Source organism: Microtus oregoni, unplaced genomic scaffold (assembly GCF_018167655.1).
Source record: "Microtus oregoni isolate MIOR12 unplaced genomic scaffold, Mior012 000009F_ref0000495, whole genome shotgun sequence".
Lineage (NCBI taxonomy): Eukaryota > Metazoa > Chordata > Mammalia > Rodentia > Cricetidae > Microtus > Microtus oregoni.
Genome location: NW_024543068.1, coordinates 14,840,563 through 14,855,583, shown reverse-complemented (window position 1 = coordinate 14,855,583; position 15,021 = coordinate 14,840,563). Strand labels below are relative to the sequence as shown.

Here is a 15,021-nt window from a genome sequence, read left to right as displayed (position 1 = left end):
TAGACTTATTTATTGGCATTCTTTGTGTCCCATTAGCCCATGAGTCAGTTTTTATGCAAGTACCATATCATTGTGATGTCTATAACTTGCACAATCAGCATTTAAAAAACAGTTGCTTTCCTTTGCACAAATATAGCTTAAGATACCTATGTGCATATGTACACACACACACCAATCTATGCACAAATATAAATAAATACAATTTTAAAAAGAAACCCATTCTTCAATATTCCTGTAACTATGGTCACCCATGAGAATCCCAGAACCTAAAAAAGAGGAAGACAGAAGTGTGGTCAGGTGTATGTATTTCTGATTAAGGGAATTTGTCTAATGCTTAAGGTATATCCTATCTCTGACTAGTCAGTGCAAGAAGATTCTAGCAGGCAGTACTATAAGATTCTAGAAGGCAGTGGTGTAAGATTCTAGAAGGCAGTACTGTAAGATTCTAGAAGGCAGTACTACAAGATTCTAGAAGGCAGTACTACAAGATTCTAGAAGGCAGTACTGTAAGATTCTAGAAGGCAGTACTACAAGATTCTAGAAGGCAGTACTGTAAGATTCTAGAAGGCAGTACTACAAGATTCTAGAAGGCAGTACTGTAAGATTCTAGAAGGCAGTACTGTAAGATTGTAGAAGGCAGTACTACAAGATTTTAGAAGGCAGCACTACAAGATTCTAGAAGGCAGTACTTGGCACAGGGTCTGGGAGTGCCTGAATGAGGCCAGTGGTTCTTAGCTACTGCTGTAAACAGCATTCCGTGGTTATTTTGGGCTTGTTTAGCTTTCTCAGAGTTTGTTATTGCTTATGTAATTTTTGCCCCATGTATTGGTAGTCAGAGCACATATCCCCACATCCTGACTATTAAGCTTTAGAACTTTTTAAATACAAACTCCATTCTGACATGACATCACTTCCACGTTCTAAAACATAACTCCGCAGCACTGAGATATAAACACGTTTATTCCCAGACAGACACACGGGTTTCAAGACTGCGGATTGAGAACTGCCACCAGAAAGAGGCAAACCCTCAGTCTGTACCATTTTGAACGTGCTTGCCAGTAGACTGACTCCTCCTGACAAAGTTGTATAATTAATAGTAATAGAAATGATTTGAGTTCTCTGAAGGAAGCAACCGCAGCCATGGTTTACAAATTCCTGCTCAAAAGCAAATCCTTGAGTCTCCATTGCCAGAAATTTGGACTTATCTCTTCTGAGGCAAAGCTTAAGAACCCTTATTTCCGAGTTCCAGTAAGTACCCCGCCTGTCTCCCACGATGGTGTTGATGCTGTGGCCTGTGAGCAAACATAAATATATGTGTGTGTGTGTGTGTGTGTGTGTGTGTGTGTGTGTGTATATATATATATAGTGTGTGTGTGTGTGTGCGTGTGCACGTGCTACTGTATGCATGTAGAGGTCAGACAGAGGACAAGTCTGCTGGAGTCTTTTTTTCTATCATGTAGATTCTGGGGATCCAACTTAGGCCATCAGGCTCGCTCATACACTATAAAAATATATTTTTTCTTTCACGACATATCATGAGGAAAAGCTGACCCAGAATCCAGTTTTCTTCTTTGCCCAAAATGGAGAGAATATGATCCTTAACTATTCGGATAATGACTACCTATAAATGGGGAGATGGCTAGGTGGGTGCTCTGAGTTTGAATTCTCAGGACCCATGTAAGCCAGGCAGGTAGACTGTGTCTGGATCCTAGTATTTCTTTAGGAAGATAGGAAACAGACAGAAGAATGTCTGGAGATTGCAGGCCAGCTGCCTGGCATGCACAACTTGGAACCAGGACGGTCTGTCTTAAATGAAGTGGAAGGTGAGGACTCGTATCCAAGGTTTCCCTCTGACCTCCACAGACACACTGTGGCACCCACTTACATACACACAAACGAACATCATGCACATGATGTAGGATTCCCCTCTGTATGCTATGAATATGTTTTAATACCATTTGTTAATAAAGAAGCTGCTTTGGCCTATGACAGGGCAGAATATAACTAGGTGAAAAAACTAAACTGAATGCAGGGAAAAAGAAGGCAGAGTCAGGCAGCTACCATGTAGCTGGCCAAGACACAAGATGTGAGGTAACAAACCATGAGCCTTGAGATAAAATATAAAATGATAAAAATGGGTTAATTTTAGATATAAGTGGTGTAGGAGGTTCTTTTGTCTATGTGTTACTTTCATTGGTTAAATAAGGAGACTGCCTTGGCCTTTTGATAGGGCAGCCCTTAGGTGGGAGGAGTAGACAGAACAGAATGCTGGGAAGATGGGAAGTGTGGCAGACACCATGCTTCTTCTGCCCTAGACAGACACTAGTTAGACTCATTCTGGTAAGCCACAGGCAAGTGGTGATACAGATATTAGAAATGGGTTGAATCAAGATGTGAGAGTTAGCCAACAAGAGGCTAGAACTAATGGGCCAGACAGTGTTTAATTAATACAATTTCTGTGTGGTTATTTTGGGGCTTAAGCTAGCTGGGTGGCAGGATGCAGCCCGCTGCTCATCTTACAACATATAAGAGCTAGGAATATGCCTGAACCATTGGCCAAACAGTGTTATAATTAATATAGTTTTCGTATGATTATTCTGGTCTGAGTGACCAGGAAATGAAAGCATAGTCTCCTTATACATATACATATCATATACACACAAATAATGAAACCGACTACACATAAGGTTGGAGGAAAGTTGTAGAGACTGGATGAAAAGTAACATTAGCTGAAATCACATGTCCATAACACAAGACATGGGTTATCTGGTACCCAAACTCATGGCAAAAAAAAAAAAAAAGTTCAGAGGCATTTATACATGTATTGTTCTATCTTTGATGTTGATGCTGTTATTAAAATTAAGTTAATAAAGTTTTCCCAATAGTAATTCTATCACAGGCTTCCTATAGTAATCAAAAAAGATTCAGGATTTTACATATTACCATATTCATTTTATACTTTTGATGAATTTCTAGAAAGATTTTTGTGTGTAGCAAAGCCTTCAGGAATACTGAGTGGGTTAGTAGAGACAGCCTGAGTGGGACTGTGCACATTCACAAAGCTGCATGGAGAGAGACCATCATTTCATCTCAGTTACTGGTGAGATAATCCTTCAACGAAACCCATGAGGAACACCTATGAAAAGAAGTGAGCCTTTAGGGGCTGGTGAGATGACTCAGCAGTTAAGAGCACTGGCTGCTCTTCCAGAGGTCCTAGATTTGATTCCCACCACCCACGTTCCAGCTCACAACCAGCTGTAACTCCAGTCCCACAGGGATGTGCTGTCCTCTTCTGGACTTCAGTGGTATTGCACACACATGGTACATATACACACAGTTAAAACATCCACACACATAAAATAAAATGTAAAAAAATTATTAAGTCCTTGTTGTTCATCTTGGTGAAGATACTTCTTTGCATCTTTTTAAGCCTTTCCTTCTGAAATCCTTTTGAATTACAAAAACATTACATGGGCAGTTGGGTGAGTTCATTGACTTGCTTCATTTTGGTGTTGACCAACGTAAAACCATCTTCGGATAAGCAAATGCCTGTGTATTCGTCACTTTCCCTTCACAGTGGCAAAAGACTGGAGATAAACAATTTGCAAGGAGGGAAGACTTCTGGCTTGATATTTTATGTAGAAGAAGCAGCGGGCTGTGTTCCCGCCCAGCTCCCAGCTGCCTGGCTAGCTTATGCCCCGAAATAATTACACGGAAACTGTATTCTTTTAAACACTGCCTGGCCCATATCTCCAGTCTCTTATTGGCTAACTCTCACACCTTGATTAACCCATTTCTATTAATCTGTGTAGCACCACGAGGTGGTGGCTTACCAGGAAGGATCTTAACCTGAATCCATCTTGGAGAGAAGAACTATAGCATCTGCCTGAATCTGCTTCTTTCTCCCAGCATTCTGTTCTGTCTACTCTGCCTGTCTAAGCTGCTGTCCTATCGAAAGCCAAGGTAGTTTCTTTATTAACCAATGAAAGTAACACGTAGACAGATGACCCTCCTCCATCAGTTTTAGAGGTTTTAGCTCATGGTTTCTTGGTTCTGTGCTTCAAGCTGCCGTTATGGAGGAAGTTGGAAGGAGCACCGTGTGCCTATGGCACTGGAAAAGAGACAGGAGAAGGAGCCAGGCTCCCCACATGCCCTTTAGTGGCACCCCTCCAAGGATCCAGCTTTCTTCTGCTGGATCCCACTTTTGACTCAGAGTGCTCACCACCTACCAGTAGAGCACACAGAGGACTCTTGGGTGCATCCGAACTCCAAGTTACACCACTGCTCCTGTCATACTTCAGAGTGTACTTCCTAAAAAGAGGACTGTCTCAGCATGGCTCGAACACAAACTTTATATAAGGAAACGATGTAGACCTATCCATTCTCCCCAGTCTGTAGACTTTTGAAATCACATTGTCATTTACAGGATCCTACCTAAGAGTTAGGAGCTCTGGCCTCTGGCCTCTGGCCTCTGGCCTCTTTCCCTCTGGAACCTCCTTTAACAATCTGCCATTTAAAAAGAATTTCTCTCGATTTACATTCATCTTATGTTCTTCATTTTTTACATATTTTTGCATACTAGTATTGACAAATATGCGTATTGTCAAGGAAACTTAAAATTTCTAACTCTAGACCCACGAAGACAAAGAGTCCAGATCATTCATCCTTAATGTCATCCATTAATTTCAACTTTTTTTCCCGTGACATACTATATTGGCACCAGATGAAGAAGGACGCTTAAAAGAAATCCCACACCAACTCAGAATTGAGTATAATAGAGGGTTATTTATTTAGGAGTAGACTCACAGATCACAATCCTCTGCTGGAACGGGAAACAGCAACCAAATCCCACAGCAGGAAAAGAGACTGGACACGCGCTTTACATTGGCATCATATATAAGAGGCCACGCCCAAGTGGGCAGGTAACTTAAAGGTAACTTATGCGGTAGGAATTCCTACAGCATATCAAAGTATAAATTACTGATCTATTATAGATGTTGTTAACGTTGCCGTATTTACACATCTACTGGTAACTATTCAGTACCCACCACTGTGTTTCCCCTTCACCTACAGCTTCCTAAAATAATTTGAGACAGGCTTTCATGTAGCTCAGGGTGACTTTGAACTCCCTTTAAGATGGCCTTAAACTTCTGATCCTTCTGCCTTCATCTCATGAGTGCTTGGATTGCGGTGGATGCACCTCACTTGGGTTTGACCCTGTGCTGGGGATCAAACTCTATGGCAGACAAGCACTCTACTAAGTGAGCTTCGTCTAGAGCCACCCCCCCCCCCAGCCTCCTACGTCATCCAACATCACCTTTAGGACTCCCACATTGAGGTTGTCCTTCCAGGTTACCCCTGCTCATTTGAATGTCAACTTTTCTTGCCCCAGGAGATTTGCACAATTCTCTTTTGTGTTGTTTCAAGATAGTATCAAGTGTGGAAATAAATACAGCTACCAGGTTAGCAATAATCTCTGAGGAGCACATTTTAGTTTAGGGGGCGCCAGGCCCAAACTCTCGGGGCACAGCACCCCTGGCCAGAATCGCGAGCACCTTGGCGTCCCTAAAGTTTCCTATCCTGCTCAGCCTCGCAGCGACTAGAGGAGCCTTGGCTTGTTTGAGACAGTCCCTCTCGGTTTTCTAGGCGGCTGTTCGGTTGCCAGGAATCTACAGATCTCCCCCACTTGCCTCACAGAGCCTGATCGACACCTTGGGCGGCGCTGGGACAGGTGAGCCTGGTGGCGGCGCCCTAGGGACGCTCGCACTCAAGGCGACAGGGTCCCGCTCGCAGCGCGTGGCTCAGGCCAGGTGCGGGCGCCCAGGTGCGCGGCGGCAGCGGGGCTGCAGCTGCTCTGGGTCCCCGACAGCGGGCGCCGCTGCGGCAGCGACTGTGCTGAGCGCCTGGGCTGCGCGACTCCGGGCAGTTCCTTGGCGATCGGCCCCGCCGGGTGGCCAAGAGCTCCGCCCGGGGGCGCCCCAGGGTCCCTGTTGCTGCGGGTGCCGAGGGGGCGGATCCAGCCCCGGCCGGCGAGGGGCCAGGGAGATACCCCGAGAGCCCCGCGCCCTGGCACCATGCGACCCGCCGCACCTCCTCCCGGGCCTGGGGCTGCACAGTCTGCTCGCTGAGCCCCCTGCGGTCGCCACCGGGGAGAGTGACCGAAGAGGAGGAGGCGACACCCGGGAGAGCAGCGCCCGGACGGAATCAGCCCCCTGAGAGCTGGCGGCTCCCTGGTTCTTGAGCCTTATCATGCTCCGGGCGCCAGCCGGGCTTTAGGAGAGAAACTGAGACACCGGTGCGAGTCGGGACAATTCTTCGGTTGTTAAGGTAATTGTGGTTAGACAAAATCGGACAAGAAAAGAAGCGGGGAAAAGAAATGGAAACCGCACCGCGCCCCGATCTGTGTAGCTTGCATCCCTCGGGGGGTGGGCGCTTGTCCATTTCGGATGCGTGACAGGTGCGGGTGTGTGTCTGCAGTTTGGGACTGTGCGAGGCGAGCTTACGTAAGTGACTCGGCGAGCTGGCGTGCGGACTTGAGTGGGATGGGTGCAGGTCTGCTTAGAAATCGCCTTCCTGTCTTTGGGGTGGGACGCGGTCAGCTCCTGGGCCTGGAGGGCGTGCGGCCCGGTAGCTTTTCTCTTCTTCCCAGGCATCCGGATCCGACAGCGCAGGTGGGGAAGTCTACCTCCAGCAACTTTTCCTGTGTATAAGCTCCTGGTCTGTGGGTTGGAAGGGCGAGGCTTGGTGCTGAGGTGAGGTAGGCAGGGGCGGGTGGTAAGGTCTGCGGCTTGGGAATAGTCTTCGCAGACAGTTGGTAGCCTCCCGGAGCCGGTCAGGCTGCTTAAAAAGTGAGATGAGGCAAGTGACCCAGAAAATTTAAATTTGTTCAGAGGAAAACTGTGAGTTTTCATTCTTTTTTAATTTGACAAGTGGGAGCGTTTTCTCTCTCGTTGAGACAAGTCGTATTTCTAGTCTGCAAATAAATTGAAGATGTTTTGAATGTCGTTGGTTTGGAATTATTCCCTCAGCATTGGTGCCTGCTTAGGATCTGGACCTGTAGGTAAGTTCTGATCAATACCCGTTAGCACCCCCAAAGTAAAACTTCAAAGTCAACCAGTAGGAAGTCATCCCATTTTTATTTAGATCCTTTTCTCGCCGGGGAAGGATGGGAGAGTAAATAACGGGGCTGGTGTGTTTATCAGAGTGTTACAGAACGGGGTAGCAAGTTCGTGCCTGATGCGTCGAATACCTTTACTGTCAAGGTTAACACAATATAAGCAAGGCTCTTACAGGACAATTTTTACAAGTAGGTATGAGGGTGATTATGTGGCGTTGGATCTGGGCTGCTGGAGAAAGTTTCAGTGAGTCCTGTGTCCTTTACCCTTGCTCTTAACGTACTAACTTGGCATTAGATGGGACTACCCCATCAAAGCCGAGGTCCAAGGGAAACGGGTCGGTCCCCACAGAAGCCTTTATAAACCAAAGCCTGTGTGCGCCAGGTGAGCCAAGAGGATAAACTGAGACCAGTGTGAAACTAAATCGTGTAGATTCCGAGGTGATCTTGTGTACTGTAAGCTCGAGTATGGGGAAAACCTCCTCCCACCAACTCCTCCTTTCAGGAAAGCAGCTTCAGACTTCAGAAATGTCAGCCTGGGGAGGTATTTTGGCGGAGGAGATAGCTTTTGGAGTTTCCCTTTCCGTAGTCTTTCTATTGGCTCTTAACTTTATTTCCCATTCTCCTTGTGAAATTTCAGTGAGCATTCACTGAGCTTATTCTGCTGAGAGACTTTCGGTATAAAAAGTGTACATTTTTCTTTGAAGCAATCAATTGGTCACATCAAGTGTGACAGGACAAGGATGCCTGTGTGGCTGCAATGTCTCTCTAAAGAAGACTTATTTGTTTATGATTTATGAAATCAGATATCCAGCATAAATATTTTTAAGTGAGTAAACATTACTCTCGGCGAGGTGGGGGGGAGGATGCATTGGACAATGGAATTTGCCAGTAATTGTCAACATCTTACTATCCCACAGGGATGGGAGTGTGGGTGAATGTAGGAGCCTTCTGGTCCCTGTGTCTCTGGTTTTCTTCCATATGTTTTTATTTCCTGAACTCTAAGACTTTACCAGGAACTGCTGCACATTCCAGGGGTTAAAAATGGAGATATGAGGAAGAAGCTGTTTGCCACATATTTTTTTTTTTTCCAAAAGGGATCCTCTCAGAGGACTCAATACTGGGATTATTATTTTTTTTTCTTTAGCTTCACAGCTTGTCTTAATTCTCAGTGCTTTGTACCTAGGAATGCATTTAACCTCCTCATTTATTTTCAGGGCAGCTGGAAGAATATATTTAATGAATTCCCCCTCCTTGTAACATATGGTACCATATAAATAATTACTATACATACTGTCCTGCTGTATAGAAAGAAATAGAAATGCAAAATAAACCTTCACGGGGAATCATGTGGATAGAAAATGGCCAAAAATCCAGTTTTACTCTCCCTCTTCATTAGAGAAGTGATGTTTATCTATTGGAAACAATTTGGGGAGAAAAATAGTCTCTCTGCAGTGCCCCACAGAGGGTGACACAGCCGTTGACATTTTTAACTACGTTCCTCCAGATGTTAAGTTTTCACGGGGCTCCCCCAGATTTTCAAGTCTTATGAATAGAACATATGCTTTGTCAAAGGCTTGGGGAATAACTGCTAATATCCTAGGCGGTTTCGATAGATCAGGTTTTCATTTTCATTCACGGTCCTCATTTTCAAAGATAGTCCACTGTCTGTTTCTCTACCCTTTGGAAACCAGTGTTTGTGCTCCAAGCTGGGAGGGCCTGGGACTCCCCTACAGATTTAGGAAGTAAAGCAGCAGAAATGAGGTTGGCCGTTCAGGTGGTAGACCTGAGTTGTGGCTGCAGTTTGTCTGTCCGCTCTTCTGGAAGGGCAGGGGACACCTTCAGGTTTAGCTCAGGGAGCTTATGGCCTGTGTGCTGCCTTGACATTTGATGAGGGTGATCTTTGTTTGAAGAGGGATTATTCAAACAGACAGCTGGGCTCGGCCCCCTCACCCCAGTGCTTCTGATTTATTCCACCTGGAGTTAGTCTGAGACTCTACCAGTGTCTGCCTCTTCTGACCACATGAGACCAGGGAAGATAACCCTTTCGGTGCCAAAGTCTCCCACTGTCCCCAGCCATCAAGTTCCCGGTACCTGCCTGCCATGCCATTTCTGTCGGTGTTCGGGGAACACTGGCTGAACCAATACCAGTCTTTTCCATGGGAGGAAAACTTTCTAGTCAAGATAGAGAATAAACACCCAGAATTTAGGACCATGGAGCTTGTAGTAAGAGTAATTATTAGTCTTGTAACCCAGTACTTCAATCAGCAGGGATTGGAAGACTGCTTGCGCATACGCAATTGAACCCAACAGTAACCTTAACGGTTTGAGTTAAATAACTAGGACTACAGGCCTGAGACATTGTAAACCTTGAACCAAATGCCTCTCAGCTACGTTCTAGAGTTCCATAAGAGGTGACTCATTTTCTGCCACTTGGTTGGCCCTCTGTATTTGTAGGTTCCTCATTCAACCAACTGCTGATCAAAATTATTCAGAAAAAAAAACACGCATTGGTTGTGAACATGTACAGCCCAACTTATGATGATCAGTTTTAATTGTCGACTTGACACAACCTAGAATTACCTGGAGAGAGAGCCTCAGTGACAGATTATTTAGATCAGGTTGGTCTAAGACAATGGTTCTCAACCTTCCTAATGCTATGACCCTTTGATACAGTTCCTCATGTCATGGTACCCCCCCACCCATAAAATTATTTTTGCTGCTATTTTATAACTGTAATTTTGCTACTGTTATGAATCATAATGTACATATCTGATATTTCCAATAATCTTAGGTGACCCCCTGTGAAAAGACCATTCAACCCCCCCCCAATGGGTCATGACCCACAGTTTAAGAACCACTGGTCTTTGAGCGTGGCTGTGGAAGATAGTTTTAGTTGCCTTCATTGATGGAGAGGTTCCAGACTGGAAGTGAGTAGCCCCATTCCCTGGTTTGGGGTGTTATCTTTATCAGAGTAGGGGAAACCGGTTGAGTATTAAGCGTGCATGCATTTGTTCTCTTGACTCTGGATGTGCTGGGACCAACTTTCTCAAGCTCTGAAACTGTGGCATTCAAGTCCCTCTGAAACTGTGAACTAAAACAGAGCCCCTTTTCCTAAAAGTATTTTTTGGGGGTCCGGGTATTTTATCATAGCAACAGAAATGAAGCTAGATCATTCCCTAACTGATACAGTTTAGCCACTCTCTGTTAAATACTAATACCTGCGTTGTGTTCATTATTGGAACTAACCTAGAGACACCTTGGTGAACGCAAAGGAGTGCGTGAAGATTAGACTTCAGGGACCTGAGGGTCCAGGATTGTATCGGGGGGGGGGGTCCTGGAATTCATTCCCCCTGGATCCTGAAGGAAGACTTTTCCTGAAAAGGAATAGGAAGTTCACTAGTCATGACATAAGCTGTGAAAGTAACGAATAAAGCAGCACCTCAGAAGTCAGAGCCATGCTCATCAGAGACATACATGCCATCTGCAAGATGGGTGTCCACTTTGTGGTGGGCTAAACTAAGGCTTAGAGAACTAACAAAGTCGCTTGAACCCAGAGCTAGTAAGCAGTAGCATCAGAAGCCAGACCCAGGCCTTCCTGGTCCTGAAGGGAGGTGCTCCTTCATGCTCCTTACACTGAGCCCTTCTGGTTGCCCGTGATAGGCAGGTGATCCAGTCAGTGAGGGGTTCCAGGTGGCTGCCATGGGTCATTTAGACCTTTTGCTCATCCGTCTCTAGTTCTGTACTGAACAGAAAGCCCCTTCCTTCTATCTGGATGTTAGACACATAGGGAACACTTATTATCTATTGGAAACTTTGAGCGTATTTTCTGACTGGACTGTGGAGAGGCTTGCCACACGAGCAGGATGACTAGAGTTCCAAACCCTAGCACTCACACAAAGCCTGGTACAGTGACCTATGCCTGTGATCCCAGCACTGGAGGGGCAGAGACAGGGCGGGGGTGGTGGTGGGAGGCAGAAGCCCTAGCCTGTCTACATAATTTGATGAGCTCCAAGTTCAGAGAGACTCTGTCTCAAAAATAAGTTGGAGGGCTGGCAAGATGACTCAGTGGGGAAAGGAGCATCCTGCCTGCCTTGATGCCCTGGGTTCGATTCCTGGGCATACAAGGTGACAAGTGAGGACTGAGTCCACAAAATCGTTCTCTGTTCTCCGTATGTGCTCTGTGACATGCGTGCTCCCCCCATATACATACATGACAAATAAAACTGTAATTAAAAATAAAAAAGATAGAGATAGAAGGATCCACGTAACATCAATGTCAGAGTGGCTAGAGGAAAGTGCCTGGCACCAACTTCTGGCCTCCACATGGGCATGTGTGTGCTCACACCCACCTGTACACGCGCACGCTCACACCCACACACACACATGTGCACCACACACACACACACACACACACACACACACACACGTTTAAAAAACGTAAATACCTGATTGGGCAAATGAGTCGGTCTTTTAACTCTGGTTATTAAAATCAGTTGCTATGGAGATGTCTTGGCTCTTCTGGGTAGTCTGGTAAATCTGCCTTTAATTGGAACCATGGAAGAGTTTCTTACTCTCTAGTATCTGTCACCCCGATAGGTTGTGTGCCTGCTAACGAGGTTCTCAAAACCTGCTGAGATGAGGTCTCCTGCAGGAACGTGAAGTAGCAGTAGTGGAATTCTCTGGAAGTTCCCAAGACACCGGCATTACCTCCACTGTGACTGGGCTGGCCCAGAGCCCAGACAGAAAACCAAACCACTGCTGCTTGCTCCGACGGCAGTGTGAGAGGTATCTCCTAGCCTTTGAACTGTAGCTTTGAAATTTAAGTTTTTCATCTGTAAAAGAAGCACAACAACTCCACCCTCCTGAGTAGGTGAGACCGATGGCACAGGACCGTGGACAGAGCCTCCTGAGAAGTGAGCGGATGGCTCTATCGTGCAGGAACACATTCCTTTCCTGGTTGACTTTTTATCAACTTGACACAGCTAGAATAACTTGGGAAGAAGAACCCCAGTTTAGAAAATGCCTCTACCAGATCGCCTGTAGGCAAGTCTGTAGGGAATTTTCTTAATGATTACTGGGGAGGCAGGGGTAGGTCTAGCTCACTGTGGTCTGTACCCACCTCTGGGCAGGTAAGCCTAGGTTCTATAGGAAAAAAGGCTGAGCCAGCCATGAAGAGCAAGCCTCTAAGCAGCACCCTTCCATGGTCTCTGCATCAGATCCCGCCTCCAGGGTCCTGCCCTGACTCCCTTTGATGATTGGACTGTGATCTGGAGGCGAAACCCTTTCCTCTTTAAGTTGTTTTTGGTTTTGGTGCTTTATCACAGTCATAGAAATCATAACTAAGACAGATATTTTATACAAATATTTCTTAGTGCGCGCACGTGTGTGTGTGTGTGTGTGTGTGTGTGTGTGTGTGTGTGTGAGTGCGTGTTTTTGGGATTGAATTCAGGGCCTTGTTCCTACTAGGCAAGTACTCTGCCATTGAACTATGCCCCAGACTTCTTCCCACTTTTTCTTTTGAAGCAGGGTTTGCTTAAGTTACCGAGTCTAGCTTTGGACAAACTCTGTGGTCCAGGCAAGCCTTGAACTTTTGGATCTTCTTTCTTAGCCGCCTGAGCAGTTGGGATTACAGGCCCAGTGTTTTAACTGTGAGTCTTTGGAGACGTAGATATTCATATTGGAATAATGAGTCTTTTTTTGTTCTTGCCAAGGACTAAACGGTATCAGTCTGGCACTGGAGGGACCGAGTCCCTCTCAAGTCCATCTTCACAGTTCCATTGTTGGGACTAGAGAAGGCATGTGGAAGGCAAATGGTCAGACATCCATGTGGGAGAGGGCAGAGCAGGCCCAACCTCCTTTGTAGCTGCTAAGATGCTTCTACATCTTGAGACTAAAGGCAGAGATGGAGGTGAAAACACTGGTACCTATGCATCTGCCTTGAGACTGCCTCAGCTACATGGGGTTAAAGGAAGGAGGGATGGGCTGGTGTTGATGCAGTGCCTGGGCAGTGATGGGCAGCATGGGTAGACGACTCTGGCTGTGGATGTGAGTGGAGTGGTTATAATTTCATACTTACTGTATTAACTCAGAGTTTATTTATTTCCTGTGCCATTGTGTCTTGTTATGTTCCCAGACTGGTCTTGAACTTGTAGGCTCAATTAATTCTTATCTCCCAAGTAACTAGAACTTCAGGCCCACACCACTGCTCCTGGCTTAGACTCGGATCTTCTCTGACTCCTAAGTCTGTGTTGTATTCAAGTTGGGGGATAAACAGAGACCTTCCCCTGGAGATGCTCTCATTCATTTTGTAGATGAGGTAGGCATGAATAGGGAAGTAACAGAAAGTACTTTAGTGACTTCTTAGGAATGGATGGCATTTTACAGAGCAGGCTTGTTGTCAGCAAGTAGAGGGTATTCACACACAAACACACACACACACACACACACACACACCACACACCACAGACAACACACAGACACACCACACACACAGACATACACACACACACCACACACACACAGACACACCACACACACAGACATACACACACACCACACACACACAGACACACCACACACACATAGACACACACACATACACACCACACACACTCAAACACACATACACACACCACACACACATATACACACACTCTCATAGATACACATACACACACATACACACACATACACACATACACACACACACACACACACACACACACACACAGAGCTCTTATCTCAAAGGGAATAAAAGACGGTTTATTCTGGAGCCAGGTTTGAGTGACTATGGCCGGGGAAGTTGGAGCTTGCTTACCCCACATTCCAGGTTCGCAGTGAAAGCAGCAGAGAGATAGTCATGGTAAAATGGGGGAATCTTTCTGGTAGGCTCAAATGCTATTTGATGACAGTCTTGGCTTTTGGGGGGGGTAGGAACTAGAGGTCTGCTAAGTTAGTAATAGATTCCAAGAAGGTTTTAAATCTGTGACTAGCAGGTAAAAACTGCTAGGTCCAGCACAGAGGTGGGCAAGGAATGGCCATTTCAGGGGCTAAAAACTAGCCCAAGATAAGGCAAGTAGGCTCCGAATCTGCAACATTCCAACCTCCCCACACCTTTGCCGCTCTAGTTCATCAGTCGGACTCGGAGACATGGTGTCTTTCCAGGAATTCTCATTCACAAGGTAGAAGACAAGACGTGCATATGACACAATTAGTTCAGAGAGAGAAAATTCAGACAGATGGCAAGGAGATAGTCTTTAAAAACTAGGAAGAAAAGTCAAAACAGAGAGAGACAGCAGCATGGTTTTTTCAGGTGGGAGATGGTGATAATGGTTGGTCCTGATGTTGTTCGTATTTACTTTTAGAGGAAAAGCTGCTGTAATTGGCTAGAGTTATGGCTCAATAGTAGAGCATATGCCTACCATGTCTAAAGTCAGTGTTTGGTCCCCAGCACAAAAACCCAAACTAACATAAAACCTTTCTAATAAAACCCCCCTAGTTCATGGTGGGTGGAACGGCACTCTGGGGCTCTTTACTGTCCCCGCCCCACCCCCAGCACCATTTGCCTCCTGGCCCCATCTCAGAGACGTTTATATGTTGTGGGTCTCCTTCCACAAGGATATTCATACCAGGAGAGCAGGGATTCCTTTCTTCCCTGGAAGAACTTCAGCATCTGCTGCAGCTTCTGGTTCATAGTAATTAAGAACGATAGGTAAAACGGACAAAGGAAGAAGCATTAAAACAGGTTGCCGCTGAAGCCTGTAACAGGACTAAGTAGGTCAGGGAAGTGGGGAGCCAGTGGGTGTCCTTTCACCTAGGACTTCAACTGTGATTTTCTTTAAACATGCTTGCTTTGTAATCAGCATACACTAGGCTTTCCCCTCCCAGAAAGACATGCATTTAAA

The 15,021-nt window shown here is 45.7% G+C and overlaps 1 protein-coding gene across 5 annotated transcripts in view; it reads left to right on the top strand.

Moving 5' to 3' along the window:
• The first annotated feature begins 5,875 nt into the window (after nucleotides 1-5,875).
• Nucleotides 5,876-15,021, top strand: part of Rgs6 (regulator of G protein signaling 6) — a 513,656-nt gene continuing 504,510 nt past the window's right edge. Inside the window, exon 1 of one of the 5 annotated variants that reach the window (XM_041658039.1) lies at nucleotides 5,876-6,327. The gene's annotated coding sequence lies outside the window, so the exon portion shown is untranslated. Of the gene's footprint in view, nucleotides 6,328-6,504; nucleotides 6,672-6,956; nucleotides 7,061-15,021 lie in introns of those variants that run through there. The other 4 variants (XM_041658042.1, XM_041658043.1, XM_041658040.1 and 1 more) reach the window with 4 other exon arrangements.